General features: G+C 41.9%; 1 protein-coding gene across 12 annotated transcripts in view; it reads left to right on the top strand.

Moving 5' to 3' along the window:
- tango2 (transport and golgi organization 2 homolog (Drosophila)) overlaps nt 1–17,214 on the top strand; it is a 281,648-nt gene that overhangs the window by 98,322 nt on the left and 166,112 nt on the right. Inside the window, exon 1 of one of the 12 annotated variants that reach the window (XM_063074126.1) lies at nt 12,191–12,212. The exons of the other annotated variants lie outside the window; for them this stretch is intronic. The gene's annotated coding sequence lies outside the window, so the exon portion shown is untranslated. Of the gene's footprint in view, nt 1–12,190; nt 12,213–17,214 lie in introns of those variants that run through there. 12 annotated transcript variants of the gene reach the window in all.

Below are 17,214 nucleotides of genomic sequence, written 5' to 3'. Positions count from 1 at the left end.
GAGTGCCATACTTTCCATGCAGGGAAACAGTGAGAGTATTCTTCTCCCAGCATTTTTCAGAGTTCACACTTTTCAGGGTCTCTTCTTTGGAAGTGTTTCTGCAGTCTTGATAGTTTCATAGGTTCATTAGACAGTCCAGTATTACAAGTAAGACACATGGGGCATCGCTAATCTGATGAGAATGGAATAAAATCATACTCCAGTTATGGAAGTTGTATTGACACATTTTCTGTAGTTTCTGTTTCTTAGCTGGATTAGAATTCCCAGGCTTCACCACCTTTAGATTTATAGAAATTGCTTCATACGTATTTATCCATCATTAACAGGGCTAAATTAAAATAAAAGGTTAACACAAACTGGGAATGCCTATCAGATGTTGATGACAGCAGTAAGTTGACACGGATGGAACGATGGTAGCGATACGCAAACGAATGGAGAGGCGAAGATGAAGACAATCACTACAGCAAAAATTACGTTGACAAGGATTAAGATTGGAATCTGAACATTAGTCAGGTCGAGCTAGTGTTTGGCAAGCTATCTTTATAATATTTTAGTTAGCATGATTGACTAGTCACATAAGGTTTCATGATCCCCAAAGATGGTTCTTGACCACACATATGAAGCCGAGATCGTTTTGAACACCTCATGGAATCCTTGGGGTTGGCAGGTTCACTGATTGGCTCTATTTCACCATATGGTTCTGGCTGGCACTGTATTGTTGCATCACTCCAAAGAGAAAAGCCTTAGCTCACTGAACCTATTCAGATAAAACATGCTCACTATGCAGGCAGTCAATTGAAACATAGTTTTAGTCCAAGTTAACTCACTTCTTCAAACACCTTAGTCTTCTAATTTACATACTGGCTCTTATGTGGGACATTGTAAAAAAAACATCTTAGAAATGTGATTATATTATACTGATGGATTCTCCTCTGTCAATTCACCCCGTCATATTCTTAAAGAATTCAGCAAATTGCCAAACATGACTTGCCTTTTATAATACTACTTTAATTAGATTTGATTATATTCAGATTTATTAACCAATTAGTTACTACCTCTTTAATTTGTAACCAAAACCATGAAAGAAATTGCAATTAAAACAGAACAAGCGAAATGCTGGAGGAACTCAGCAGGTCAGGCAACATCTAGGGAAAAGAGTAAACAGTCGATGTTTCAGGTCAAAACTTGTTCTTCGGGACTGAAGAAGGATCTTGGCCCAAAATGTTGACTGTTTACTCTTTTCCATAGATGCTGCCTGACCATAAGACATAGGAGCAGAACTCGGCCATTCAGTCCACCTCTGCCATTCCATCATGGCTGATCCCAGATCCCACTCAACCCTATACACCTGCACTTCCCCGTATCCTGTGATGCCCTGACCAGTCGGGAAACTATCAACTTCCACTTTAAGTATACGCATGAACTTGGCATCTATCACAGTGTGTGGCAGGGCATTCCACAAATTCACTACACTCTGGCTAAAAAATTCCTCCTTAATTCTGTTCTAAAAGGGCGCCTCTCAATTCTGAGGCTGTGCCCTCTTGTTTTGGATACCCCCACCACAGGAACCATCCTCTCCATATCCAACCTATCTAGTCCTTTCAACATTCGGTACGTTTCAATGAGACCCCACCCCCCACCCCGCATCCTTCTAAATCCCAGTCAGTACAGGCCCAGAGGTGCCAAACACTCTTCTTTTGTTAACCCTTTCATTCCTGGAATCAACTTCATGAACCTCCTTTGGACTCTCTCCAATGACAACACATCCTTTCTGAGATATGGGGCCCAAAACTGTTGGCAGTACTCCAAATGCAGCCTGACTAGTGTCTTAAAAAAGCCTCAGTATTATCTCTGCTTTTATATTCTATTCCCCTTGAAATAAATACCAACACTGCATTTGCCTTCTTTGCCACAGACTGAAACTGTAAATTAACCTTCTGGAGTCATGCACAAGGATTCTTAAGTCCCTCTGCGCCTCTGATGTTTGTATTTTCGCTCCATTTAAATAATAGTCCGCACTTCTGTTCTTTTTACCAAAATGCATTAGCATACATTTCCCAAAATTGTATTCCATCTGCCACTTTTTGCTCATTTTTCTAGTTGCTGACCTGCTGAGTTCCTCCAGCATTTTGTGTGTGTTGCTTCAACACAACTTAAATTCTCCGAGCTAACTGGTTTATCCTACCCATGAGACGTAAAGTTCTCAGTAAATGAAATGTTTATTATTCTTTCAACAATAACTTGACAAATATATTAGACACAGTGCTCCACCAAGGGTTAAAAAGAAATCACTTAGTAAAACGTCGCCATAGTCAAACATTTCTGTCCACAAACTCGACATCATGCAGAGTAGCTGAGAGAAAATGGAGGAAAACTGGGCTAGAAGTCAACCATAATATTTTCAAGAAAAATCCAGCCTCCTTTAACACAACTAAACGCTCTGCAAGAAGAGCCCATTTTTACAAGATTATTACAGAGAATAGTGGCGATTCAAGAATGTTGTTCTCAACTGTAAACCCAAACTGTTGAACTCTGTCACAACCTGTAATGTTCTCAGTCAAGCATCTACCACAAAATGTGAGGAATTTGCAGTGTATATAATCAACAAAATTACTTCCATTATGTACAGTATAGCTACAGATACTGATAACCTCTGAAGCCAACCTTGTAAAAAGAAGGCAGGCATGTTAAAAATTACAAGTATTTCTGATTCCAAACTCTTTAAGATTGAAACAAAGAGTAAGCTGTCTACTTGCTCTCTTGATACTGCCCCTACCACATTTTTAAGAACTCTTTTAATTGTCTTTTCAGTTCTGTTAGGAAAAGAATTAACGCATCCCTTGAAACTGGAGTTTTACCCGATGCCTTCAAAATTACAGCTGTCAAACCACTACTTAAGAAAGCCCAACCTGATAATGAGGCTCTAGCTAATTACAGGCCTATGTCAAATCTTCCCTTCCTGGGCAAGTTTCTTGAGAAGGTTAATTTCAACCAACTCAATAAACTTTCTGAATGAGAACATATGAAATGGGATATTGTGGGTTGAGTTGGAGACAGTTCCTTGTGGACTTTAAGCACCAGCTTCAAGAGCAAGCAGAGCCTGGTGGGACTTCTTTGCAGAGCAGGAAATTGCTTGGGTTATTACTAATTTAGCAAGGGCCAAAACAAAAGATCTGAGTTGTATGTGGAGCCACCATTGTTGGAATGGTCAGGGTGGGAGGCTTTGGCTCAGCTGGCAGAGGCTCAAGGTACTGAGTCTTTTGGAATCATTTAGCTGATTGTGGAATTTCAACAGAGAAAGGGCAGATGGAGTTTAACCCAGCCAAATGTCAAGTATTGCACCTTGGTGGGTCAATTCCCACTGTTGTTTGTAAGGAGTTTGTACATTCTCCCCGTGACTGCATGTGTTTATTCTGGGTGCTTTGGTTTCCTACCTCAGTCCAAAGACATACTGATCGGAAGGTTAATAGATCATTATAAATTGTTCTGGGGTTATGTCGGGGATTGCTGGGCCTGAAGTGCCGGAATGGCCTTTCCTGCATTGTATCTCAATAAATAATTAAATGCAAAAAGACAGTACACTGTTAAGGGCAAGATCCTTAATGGTGTTGATGAGCAGAGGTTTCTTGCGGTCCAAGTTCATAGCTCCGTGAGAGTGACAACAATGGTTGATAGAGTGGTTAAGGAGGCATATGGCATGCATGCCTTTATTAGTTGAGGCATTGAGTTCAAAAGTCAGGAAGTTATGTTGCAGCTTTATAAAACTCTGGTTAGGCCGCATCTGGAGTATTACATATGGTTCTGATTGTTCCATTATTGGAAGGGTGTTGAGGCTTTGGAGAGGGTGCAGGAGAGGTTTACCAAGATATTGCCTGGATGAGAGAGAATGTGCTATAATGAGAGGTTGGACAAACTGATTGTTTTCTCTGGAGCAGCAAAAACTGAAGGAACATCTGAGAGAGTTTTATAAGATTATGAGATGGAAAGATAGAGTAGGCAGGAAGTATCTGTTTCCCAGTGGTAAAATGTCTAATACCAGAGGGCACACATTTAAGGTGAGAGGGAATAGTTTCAAAAGAGATGTGAGAAGCAATTTTTTTTTTAACAGAGTGGTAGATGCCTGGAATGTGCTGCTTGGGGTGGTGGCAGAGGGAGAAACATTCGAGACTTTTAAGAGATGTTTAGTTAGGCACATGAATGTCAGGAAAATGGAAGGATGTGGGCATTATATAGGCAAAAGAGATTATTTAGTTAACCATTTGATTATTAATTCGTTCAGCTCAACTTTGTGGGCCAAAGGGCCTATTCTGGCACTGTAGTGTTCTCTGTTCTATAGTTTAAAGAAGTAGCATGACAATGGAAAATACTGTTGACGCTGGAACTCTGAAATGAAGGCAGGAAATTGCAAACTGTAATCAATATGTGAAGTTGTTGAAAGTGCTGAGTTTAGCTGCTCAAATGGCTTTCCTTGAGCCTGCATTCAGTTTAATTGAAAAGCCTTAGGTAACTAAAGGCAGAGGTCAGAGTGGGATAGTGAATTTCAGTGGCAGACAACCAGATATTCAGTGTCATAATGCCTGACTCGAGAATTGAATTTGTGATGGCTGTGGGAGTTATTGAGCTTGTACTGAACATTGTCAAGGGAGCTGAGAGAGTTAGACCTTGAAGGGTGAAAATTGGAAGCAAAACCGATCAAATATTCTAGTTTTGGGAAAGAACATGAAATAGCAGTGACACTGCCATCAATCATCTTAACCCTATGCTTTGAAAGTGCAAATCAAGATCCACTGAAACTATGATAATTTTACGTAGGCAACTAATATACACTCTATTAGGTACAGGAAGTGTGGCCACAGAGGGTATTTTCATGGTCTTCTGCTGTAGCCCATCCACTTCAAGATTTAACATGTTGTGCAATTAGAGATGCTCTTCTGCATACCACTGTTGTAATGTGTGGTTATTTGAGTTACTGTCACCTTCCTGTCAGGTTGAACCAGTCTGACCATTCTCCGCTGATCTCTCTCATTAACAATACGTTTTCACCCACAGAACTGATGCTCACTGGATGTTTTCTTTTGTTTTCACACTTTTCTCTGTAAACTATAACTCAGGGATTCCCAACCTTTTTTATGCCTTGGACAATGGGTCTGTGAACTCCATGTTGGGAACCCCTGCTCTAGAAACTGTTTTGAGTGAAAAATCCATGAGATCAGCAGTTTCTGAGATATTCAAACCACCCTGTGTATCACCAGCAATCATTCCACAGTCAATGTCAATCACACTTCTTCTCCAATCTGACGTTTGATCTGGACAACAAATGAACTTCTTGACCATGTCTGCATACCTTTATGTATTGAGTTGCTGCCACATGATTGGCTGATTAAATATTTGTATTATTGAGTAGGTGTACAGTTGTACCTAATAAAACAGCCGTTGAATGTATTCCAAAAACAGAAGTTTGGGACAATTATTTGCAACTTGTCATTATTCCTTTGACAGCTTCTGGCAAGTTAGACATATAAAATAAAATATGAAATCGGCAATGTGAAAGACACCTCATTTTATTTCCTTACCTCCAACAAACTTGTGGACAGCATAGAAACTGTCTCACTTTTGGATACCGTCCCCAAGTCCCCTGAATCACCTATATGGCACAGGTTATAGAGAGGCTGGGCTTCGTCTGTAGCACTCCGAGTCCAGTGGCCAGGAGAAGCCTTTATATTGTAAGAAATGTTGAGACAATCCATCGGGGTGGTTGTTGCATAAAATCCACTGTCTGGGCAGGTCTTTCATTGATTCTGTTATAGATTTGTTGAGTATGCCGACAAGAAAATGATTCTCAAGGTTGTATATGGTGACAAATAAGTTGATATTACAAGAAACAGTGAACAGAAGACCCAATAAAGAGTGAAAGAACATGTTCCACCTCTCCCACAGATAGTTGCCTTGGACCTTTTAGGGTCCTTAGCAGCATTATTTTTCATCTGGAGGGAGGGCGTGATGTTACAGAGGAAATTGTTTGGTGTAAGAATGTTTTTTACCTAGAGAAGAATAACAATGGAGGACTGGTGAGCCTTTATTCAAGAAAAAAGTACAGGCTTTTAGAAAATTAAGAACAATTTAATTTGATGCCTTCTGGGGACAGTCCCCTGTGTGGATGTTATCCCAATGCTTTATAAGGGATTGGTCAGACTGTACTTGGTGTGTTGTGCAACACACACAAAATGCTGGAGGGACTCAGCAGGCCAGGTAGCAACTATGGAAGAGAGTAAACAGTCAAAGTTTCAGCCCGAGACCCTTCATAATTATTGTGAGCAATTTTGGGCCCCTTATCTAAGAAAGGGTGTGCTGACATGGGAGAGGGTCCAGAGGTGGTTCTCAAGAATGATCTTGGGAATGAAAGGCTTAACATCTGAAGAGCATTTGATAGGTCTGTGCTTGTACTCCCTGGACTTCAGAAAAATGAGGGGGATCTCTTTGAAACTTATTGAATCTTGAAAGGCTTAGATAATGGACGTGAAGAGAAGGTTTCCTATAGTAGGGGAGTCTAGGACCAGAGGGCACAGCCTTAGAATAGAACGACATCCCTTTAGAACAGTGATGAGGAGGAATTTCTTTATTTGGAGGGTGGTGAATCTGTGGAATTCATTGCCATAGACAGCTGTGAAGACCAAGTCATTGGGTATATTTAAAGCAGAGGTTGATAGGTTCTAGGTTGTGGGGAGAAGGCAGGAGAACAGGGTTGAGAGAGATAATAAAGTTCATAATTTATTAACTCTTTCAACCCTATTCTTCTGCCTTCTCCCCATAACCTAGAACCGATCAACCTCTGCTTCATTGTATTTCTTTGTTCTACTGTGAATGTCTGCAAGAAAATAAATCTCATGGTAGTATACGGTGACATGTAGTAAACTTTGATAATTTGCTTTGAGCTTTGAACTTTGAAATCAGCCATGATGGAATGGTGTAATAGACCCGATGGGCTGAATGGCCTCATTCTGCTCCTATGTCAGAATCAGAATCAGAATTAGGTTTCGTATCACCAGCATATGTTGTGAAATTTGTTGCTTTCGGTAGCAGTACATTGCAATACATAATATAAATTACAATGGTAGAGGGGAAGAAGCTGTTCCTGAAATGTTGAGTGTCTTCAGGCCCCTGTACCTCCTTCTAGATGGTAGCAATAAGAAGAGGGCATGTCCTGTATGGGGGGGGGGGTCCTTAACGATGGATGTCATCTTTTTGAGGCGTCGCTCCTTGAAGACATCCCAGATACTACAGAGGCTGGTGTCCATGATGGAGCTGACTGAATTTACAACTTACTGCAGCTTATTCCGAATCTTGTGCGGTCCCAACCACCACCAACCCCCCCCCGCCGCCATGCCAGATGGTGATGCAACCAGTTAGTATACTGTCCACGGTACATCTGTAGAAATTTGCGAGTCTGTTATGGAGTAGAGGAGTAAAAAGTAACTGTGCAGCTTTGGGATCCATGGGTTGAGAAATTATGGAGGAGGTAATGTCAGTGACTGAACACAATGTTTATTGGGGAGGCCATGGTTCACAAGGAAGCATAACCAGTTTCCAAGTTGACAAAGAGCCTCCTGAGTCTGGTGGTCAACTTGCCAAACAACTATAGTAATGCCTGGCCAGAATTTTTAATGATGATGACAAAAGAGACCACAAATGGGACGTCATGATAGTGTAGCGGTTAGCACAATGCTATTACAGCTCAGGATGCCAGAGTTTGGAGTTCAATCCTGGCGTCCTCTGTAAGGAGTTTGTACATCTCCCCCCCCCCCCAAGGAATGCGTAGGTTTCCTCTGGATGCTCTGGTTAATTGGTCATTGTAAATTGTCCCATAATTCGTTTAGGGTTAAATCGGGGTGCTGGGCTTGAACTTAGATAAGATAGTTTTTATAAAAAGGCATTTCCTGTAGCGCAGCAGTTAGTGTGACACCATATAGCTCGGAGTGGTGGAGTCGGAGTTTAATTCTGCTGCCAGGTGTACGTCCTCCCTGTGAATGTGTGGGTTTCCTCCAGGGGCTATGGTTTCCTCCTACATTTTGAAGACATACTAATTAGTAGGTTAATTGATGATTGTAAATTGTCTTGTGATCAGGCTAGAATCAAATCAGTGGGGCTGCTGGACATTTTGGCTTGAAGGGCTGGAAGAGCCTGTATCTCTAAATAAATAAATTCTGGAATTGGAATGAAAAAGAAACAAACTGCTAGAGGAACTCAATGAGTCAGGCAGCATCTGCAGAGGTTCTGGACCTGACTCTCCATTTCCCTCTATAGCAGGGTTTCCCAGCCGTTTTTATGATATGGACCCCAGGGTGGGAACTCCTGCTCTACAAATACTGACTGACTTTCTGAGTTCCATCAGCTGCCAATGAAGGGAAAACTAAAATTGCCTCACATAAAATAAGCTGTAAGTTAGTCTTTATCCATGTGCTGCCTTTCAACCTTCAGTTCAACCTTGCTTCTTTAGTGAGCCCATTCAAAATTATAGCATCTTATAATTACAGTCATTTTGAAATTCTTCACCTGCAAGCTATAAACTAGGAAAGCATCTTTGGACATACTATGATATCGTTTACTGAGCTTCCATTCTCTACCAGCATAATTTTGTGGCTTGTATAAGTCTTCCATACGTGGTGATTCAAGACTCCTCAATGTTAGTATGTTTTCATCATGTTTCTTTTTAAGTAGTGGATGAATCAGACTTTCCTGTTTTTTTTTAACCCCTTGGCTTCATTTTCTGAAAGTTTTTTTTTAAATACAAAATTTCTGGTGCAGAAAATCAAAAAAGGTGTTTTTGTATTGTTCACCTGAGGCCCTCCATTTGTTGGGATCGACTTTGGATGCTGCATTCCAGCTGCCTACGAGATACACAAGCTCGAGCTCTACGATATGGAGAGCAAGCTGTTGCCCATGTAACAGGCTCCCCATCTGCATGCAGTTGATGAATCCAAAGGAACAATAGAGACTGATACAGTTTGGCACCAGTGGCGTCGCAGAATTTGCCAGTCAGCGTTGAACTAGGGTCTCCAGCTCCGGATTTTTCCTTAGGGTTTACTCCCAAAGCCTTCCCTATGAGTGAGTATAGTGGAGATTTGAGATCAGAGTTTTTCTTCTCCTAGATAAGCTGCCAACCACAGCTGACGGGCCCCATTTGCCCAGAGTGACTGGTTTTAAGGTGCAAGTTACCTGCCTTTGCCCCTTCTCCTGTCACTAGAAATCATTCCACTGGGCTTAGTAGCTAAGGTACATGTGAAAGCCAGGAGCTGAACTTGGTTTTCAGAGGCGATTTAAGATGCGCATTATTGGGAGCTTTTAATGTAGGCAGTGGGAGCTGATCCCCACTACCAACTATAACAACCTTAAAGAACCAAAGTTCACACAAATTACAATACCTCCTTTACATGCTCATTTAAAAAAATTATAATATACTTAAATGATGAGCTATTTTTAAGTAGGCTTCTGTACATGATTGCTCACCTTCAGCTGTACTTAATAAAAAAAAATCCTAAAGACTAGTGCTATTGCAGTATGATGAGTCAGTGGGAAAATGCAGTGAACTCCTTTGTGTTCCCTAAATAAATTACCATTTGAAATCTGGTTCAACTAATATCCTTAAGATAATTGACATGTAGAAGTTAAATTTACAAACTGTATGTTTCACAGAAGTTGATTAATATCTAGTTTTAATGAGTTGTTTTCCAAAACATCCTTCCATCCTCTGTGTCTGAAGTGAATATAGAACAATACAGCATAGGATAGGGTGGCAGAGCGGTGATTCGTCTCTACTAAAGGAGGTGTAAGGCGCTCCACTAGCCTGCCATGATAGGTCAATTTGGTCTCAACCTCAAGCAACTCTTAGGGAGCCTCAAGTGATGGGGAAAAGAAATCTTCCTGCACACTGAGCTGTACTTGCTCATACTGTTCATAGAAGTCTTACCAAACCCATTTTGAAGTACGTTGAGTTTCTTTGAGCTGCAGATGACTCTTCAGGCAGAATCAGCAAGCGGCACCGTCTCATCTCCAGATATAATTGTACTATCATTGGAGAGGGTTCAAAGAAGGTTCACAAAGATGATCCTGTGATTGAAAGGTTTGTCCTATAAGGAGCTTTTGATAGCTCTGGGCCTCTACTCACTGGAATTCAGAAGAATGAGGGGTGACCTTATTGAAACTGATCAATGAGGCCTCAATAGAGTGGGTGTGGAGAGGATGTTTCCTATGGTGGGGGAGTCTAAGACCAGAGGACACAGCCTCAGAATAGAGGGGCATACTTTTAGGACGGAAATGAGGAATTTCTTTAGCCAGAGGGTGGTGAATATGTGGAATTCCTTGCCACAGGCAGCTGCGGAGGCCAAGGCTTTACGTATATCTAAGGCCGAGATTAATAGATTCTTTATTAGTCAGGGCATGAAGGGCTATGGGGAGAAGGCAGGAGATTGGGGCTGAGAGGGAAAATGGATAAGCCATGATGAAATGGCGGAGCAGACTCAATGGGCCAAATGGCCCAATTCTGCCCCTATATCTTATGGTCTTATGGTCTAATAATTGGCCATTGTGAAGTGCAAGAGGAACTCAGCAGGACAAGCAGTATCAATGGAGAGGTATAAACAGTCAACGTTTGGGGCGAGGGGAAGGAGCACAAACTGGCGATGATAGGTGAGACCAGGTGAGGGTGAAGATGGGTGAGTGGGGGTGGGTGGGAGAAGTGTGAAGTTGGGAGGTGATAGGTGGCGGAGGTGAAGTGCTGAAGAAAGAGGAAACTGATAGAGAGCGAAGCATGGGAGAAAGGGTTGGAGGAGGGTCACCAGAGGTGAAGAGGAGAGAAGGAGTGAGAGGGGAGTCGAAACGTGGAGTGGAAAAAGAGGCGGGGGGGGAAGAAATTACTGGAAGTTAGAGAAATCGATGTTCATGCCATCAGGTTGGAGGCTACCCAGATGGAATATGAGGTGTTGCTCCTCCAACCTGAAGATGGCCACATTATGACCATAGAGGAGGCTGTAGAGTAACCTGTCAGAATGGGAATTCTTCTTCAGCTCAATGCTTATTATAGAGATATAGTAATACTACTGTAACGGCTCTCCTTAAGTCTCTTCAACTCTTTCGATTACAGACATTGCCTCTGTCTTACCATTCCCATCCCACCTTCTCTCTAACTGCGTATAACTTGCATCTCTTTCCCAGTTCTGACAAAGGGTCTCTTTCTCTTTCCTTTGGTTTCTACTTGTGTTATCACAAACTGATTTGTGTTATTTCCTCTTTGTTGTTTCCCCACTCTGGCCTCTAACCTCTTCTTACCTGCCTATCACCACCCACTTGTGCCCCTCCTCCTTCCTTATCTCCCATGGTCCACTCTCCTCTCCTATCAGATTTCTTCTTCTCCAGCCCTTTGCCTTTTCTGCCTATCACCTCCCAACTTCTTACTTCAACCCCACCCTCCTCCACCATATACCTGGCTTTACCTGTCACCTTCCAGCTTGTCCTCCGTCTCCACCCCATCTCCCCCCACCTTTTTATTCTGGTTTCTTTCCCCCTTCCTTTCCAGTCCTGATGAAGGGTCTTGGCCAAAAACTGTGACTGTTCATTTATTTACCAAAGATGCTGCCTGCCCTTCTGAATTTCCCCAGCATTCTGTGTGTATTGGTCTGGATTTTGTCAGTTTTTTTCTGTTGCATTTCACATGTCCAGCATTTACAGACTTTTTGTTATACAGTGTTTATGTAAGAGACCCAAGATCAAAGTCTAACCATTTAGATCAGGAGTTCCCAACCTGGAGTCCACGGATCCCTCAGTTAATGGTAGGGGTCCATAACATTAAAAAGGTTGTGAATCCCTGATCTAGATAATACCTGTCAAAGTGCTGCTTCAGATTGTTGAAACAGTTTAAAAAAAAACTTTTAATTCTAATTGTATTAATATTTCCAAAGATATCTAAACATTAAAGGACAGCTTCACCCATTTTGTGAAGGGAAAAGGCAAGCTGATAATATTATGTGTTGGCAGATGAAGACAACCCTGCTGTGCAAGTATATCGCTTCTATTTTTGCGTTAATATCTCTGCCCACTGCATTGACAATGAGCCGTGTTGTTTAACTCCCACTCTCCCACACACAAAAAAAACCCTCTGCTTGCAACACACACAAAATGCTGGAGGAACTCAGCAGCTCAAGCAGTATCCATGGAAAAAGGTAAGTTGTCAATATTTTGGACTGAGGCCCTTCAACAGGACTGAGAAGGAAGGGATAAGACTCCAGAATAAAAGTGGAGGGAAGGGTAAGGAGGAGAGCTGAGAGGTGATAGGTGAAGCCATTTGGGTGGGAAAGGCCAAAGGCTGGAGAGGAAGGAATCTGGTTGACAATTAGTGGTGAATGGTGTGCCGCAGGGCTCGGTGCTGGGCCCAGAATTGTTCACAATATACTTTAATGATCTGGAAGAGGAAACTGTGTGTAGTGTGTCTAGGTTTGCTGATGACACTAAATTGAATGAAAAAGTAAATTGTGCAGAGGATACAGAAAGTATGCAGAGAGATTATAGTTAGGATAAGTGAGTGGGCAAGGGTCTGGCAGATGGAGTACAATGTTGGTAAATGTGAGGTCATCCACTTTGGAAGGAAAAATGAAAGAGCAGATTATTATTTAAATGGTAAAAGATTGCAGCGTGCTGCTGTGAAGAAGGACTTGGCTGTGCTTGTGCATGAATTGCAAAAGGTTGCTTTGCAGGTGCAGCAGACTATCAAGGAGGAGAGATTTAAGTCACCTGGGACTGTACTCGCTGGAACTCAGAAGAATGAGAGGAGATCTTATCGAAACATATTAAATTATGAAAGGGATAGATAAGATAGAGGCAGGAAAGTTGTTTCCATGGGTAGATGAGACTAGAACTAGGGGCATAGCCTCAAGATTCAGGGGAGTAAAATTTAGAACGGAGATGAGGAGGAACTGCTTTTCCCAGAGGGTGGTGAATCTGTGAAATTCTCTGCCCAATGAAGCAGCGAAGGCTACCTCAGTAAATGTATTTAAGACAAGGTTGGATAGATCTGTGCATACTAGGGGAATTAAGCATTATGAGGCAAAAGGCAGGTAGGTAGAGATGAGTCCATGGTCAGATCAGCCATGATCTTACTGAATGGCAGAGCAGGCTTAACAGGCCAGGTGGCTTACTCCTGATTCTATATTTAATGTTCTTATGATAGAAGAGGAGAGTTGGACCATAGGGAAAGAGGAGGGGTCCCAGGGGAAAAGTATTAGGAAGGTGAGAAGAAGTAAAAGGTCAGAGTGGGGAATAGAGGAGGGGGGAGGGTGCAAAATGTGTTTACCAGAAGGAGAAATCAATATTTATGCCATCAGGTTGGAGGCTACTCAGACAGAATATAAGAATTTGCTCCTCCACCCTGAAAGTGGCCTCATCTTGGCACATCTCTGGAAGAGAAGTCCACGGAACGACATGTTAAAATGGGAATAGGGAGTGGAATTAAAATGGTTGGTAACCATTGGCATCCTTCCTATGGTGAATGGAGTGAAGGTGCTTACAGCAACCATTTGTAACGGTCTTACCCGTCTCGTTTCTAATATTTCTTCATTCTTCTGAGGGTTGAAGGTGAGGGTCAAAATAATCTATGTCTTGTAAATCATATAGCTTGTTTGAATGTTAGTTATAATAACTTGCACCTAAAATGAGAAATGAGTCTTGCTACCTGTGATGGAGAGCAGTCCATAAAGATTACGAAAGCAGGAAACTATTGCTACCACCAACATCGCGTTTGGTTCCAATAAATTTCTGAAGGACAGCCGAGAGCATTGGTGGGCACACTGTGTCACACTCAATGCTTTGCCAGAGAAAATTGATCACAGATGTCAGGTACGTAATTAGGTGTTTTAAAATGTTATTCATCATCTTGCAGTGGAGTAATGTAAAAGCAAACGTGAAAATGTATGATTATCAACAATTTTAGTAATTTATAGAGTAGATAAATGTCACAGGATTTGCCCGTGCTCCATTAACTGGAGAGTGTTAGTGTTCATACGAGAACCTTTCGATAGAATAATAGGCATAGAACAGCTGACAGAAGTATAATTGGGTAAGATATTTAGTTGCAAAAAACGGGTATTGTACAGTGTAGTGACTGACCATTGATTCAAATACCTGAAACTTTATACGATCACCAGGTGGATATATTTTGGTTTTGGAAGAATTCTCTTTTTGCATAATTAAAACTATTCAGAATCAGAACCAGGTTTAATATTACTGGCATATGTCATGATGTGTTTTAACTTTGCAGCAGCAGTACAATGCAATACATGATAAATATAGGAGAAAAACTGAATTACAGTAAGTATGTGTATTCAAAATAGTTAAAATAAGAAGTGCAAAAACAGAAATTAAATTTTAAAAAGTAGTGAGGTAGTGTTCATGGGTTCAGTGTCCATTCAGAAATCGGATGGCAGAGGGGAAGAAGCTGTTCCTGAATCACTGAGTGTGGGCCTTCAGGCTTCTGTACCTCCTTCCTGATAGTAACAATGAGAACAAGGGTTGTTCTGGGTGGTGGGTGTCCTTAATGATGGAGACTGCCTTCCTGAGGCCCGTCCTTGAGGATATCTTGAATACTACGTAGGCTACTATGCATGTTGTTAAATTACAACTTTCTGAAACTTACTTCGATCCTGTGTAGTAGCACCCTCCTCACCATACTAGACGGTAATGCATCCACTCAGAATACTCTCTACAGTACATCTGCAGAAGTGTTTAAGTGTTAATTCTCTTTCAAAGAGTTTACATATTAATATGACTATGTTAATATAGATGAAATATTAAACTGATCTCCGTAAGCAATATTAGTTTTTATTTAATCATCAGTTTGAAAAATTTTATAAATAGAATTGGTTCTGTGGCATCTGTTTGTGGCACATGTACATATGTGAGTGAACTCAGGGTTTGGATAACATCTGACTCCACTTTGATCTACTCCAAATGCTTATGGCATTTCCAGCTCTACCCCAGCCACAAAATGTTGTAACTGGCTGGCATGTCACATGTAAATTGTAGCTTTTTCCTGGAGAGGAAGAGAAGAATGAGGACTGGTGAACAAAGCAGTGGAGAATGGAAAGCAAATTCCTGAGTTTGGTTCCATTTTATGCAGTAATATAGTCCATGATGTTTATGTCTGTGGGATCATATGTCTGTCTTTTTAGCCACATCTATACTAGCTGCCCATTATGCCACTACCGTTTAGGGCAGCATCTCTAGTGGTATTCAGGGCTTCTTTCATCATGTCAGTCACTACCTTTTTTCATTGCTGTGTGTCATGCAAGTTCCGGGTGGAGACTCAGGAATACTGTCACACTCAATAGAAGACTTCTTCATTGCTGTTTCCGTAACAGTTTTGTTTTACCAGTTATCCAAATCATTGACATATAATGAGTAAAGAAGCCGTCCCAACACCGACCTCTTCAGAACACCTCTAGTCGCCGGTAGGCAACCTGAAACCATTTGATTCTTTCCCCACCTGCCCACGTATCCCACATTGCAAAATACTGCTGTCACTCACAGTCCGGTCTTCTGAGGCTGAATCCTGATGTGATGCAAACAGATTGCCTTTTTGAGCAAAATAAATTGCTGTGACTTACCAGACAAATAGCTCTACCTACGCTTATGCAGCTGAAGAATCAAACGTGCAGAGACTATGAAAGAGAGAGGGAATGGGGAATGGTGAAGGAGGAGGGGGGCAATTACCAGAGATTCGAAAAATCGATGTTTATGCTATCAGGTTGGAGGCCACCCAGACAGAATACAAGGAGTTCCCCTCTCCTGGTTTCACCTATCATCTGCCACCTTTTCTTCTTCCTCCCCTCCCCCCATCTTCTTACTCTGACTTGGTCTCCATTGCTTTCCAGTCCTGAGAAGGGTTTTGGCCCAAAATGTCAACTGCTTATTCATTTCCACGGAGGCTGTCTGACCTGTTGAATTCTTCCAGCATTTTGTGTGTGTTGCTTTGGACTTCCAGCATCTGCAGATTTTCTCAAATTTGTGACTCTATCAAACAGAACTTTGAAGTCATTCTGTACGGCAGACATTGACAGAAGAAGAATGCCCATGATTTGTTTACTTATTTTGCATTCACCCCTTTCCTGTATTGTGAGAATAAATCTGCAGTTTTGAACTTTGAGTTTTTCTAAGCTGCAACATTAAGAAAAATAAGGAAAGGAGGCAGGGAACTCCTGAGAAATGATACCACACTCATTTACCTGGAATTGAGGAAAATGTGGATCATGCCTGAGGCATGGAATGAAGTTGTACGTACTTGTTTTACCTATCTTTGGGCTGGGACTTCAGTCCAAGGTCTCCTCTACCGCAAGGATGAGGCCACACTCAGGCTGTAGGAGCAACACCTCATATTTAGACTGAGTAGCCTCCAACCTGCTGGCATGATCATTGATTTCTTTAAATTCCAGTAATGAAACCGGCCGCCATTCCCCCTCCCCCCCGCCCAACCACTCCCTATCTCCTTACCTGTCCATCACCTCCCTCTGGTGCTCCTCCCCCTTCCCCTTCTTCCATGGTCTTCTGCCCTCTCCTTTCAAATTCCCCCTTCTCCAGCCCTTTATTTCTTTCAGCAATCTATTTCCCAGCTCTTTACTTCACCCCTCCCCCACTCCTGGTTTCACCTGCCACCTCATACTTTGTCCTCCCTTGCAACCACCTTCCTACTCCCCTTCCTTTCCAGTCCTGAAGAAGTGTCTCAGCCCGAAATGTCGACTGTTTATTCTTTTCCATAGATGCTGCCTGGCCTACTGAGTTCCTCTAGTATTTTGTGTGTGTGTCGTTTGGGTTTCAGCTGAACACTTTTCTTTGCAAATCTAAATGATTCAGAACCTGGTGGTGTGTGGAGCTTCATTGGGAAAAAAAAATCAACCTGTTTGATTTTTGGCATCAAACACACCCAGATTAATAGGTAAATAGTCAGAGGTTTAAAACAGTGCATTCATTGGCTTGCATTTATAGTTTCTGGTCATGTAACTGAAAACTATTTTATTTAATGAGAATCCAGGCCAGGTCTTAAGGGACTGAGTTGGATAGACTAGGAGGCCATTTTTCTTTGGAGCATTGGAGACGGAGAGGTGACCTTATTGAGGTCATAGTGTCATAGATAAGTACAGCACAGATACAGATCCTTTGGCCCATCTAGTCAATGCC

The sequence above is a fragment of the Mobula hypostoma genome, chromosome 21 (genome assembly GCF_963921235.1).
Source record: "Mobula hypostoma chromosome 21, sMobHyp1.1, whole genome shotgun sequence".
Taxonomy (NCBI): Eukaryota; Metazoa; Chordata; class Chondrichthyes; order Myliobatiformes; family Myliobatidae; genus Mobula; species Mobula hypostoma.
The sequence above is the reverse complement of the archived record's forward strand: the minus strand, read 5'-3'. Positions and strand labels throughout refer to the sequence as shown.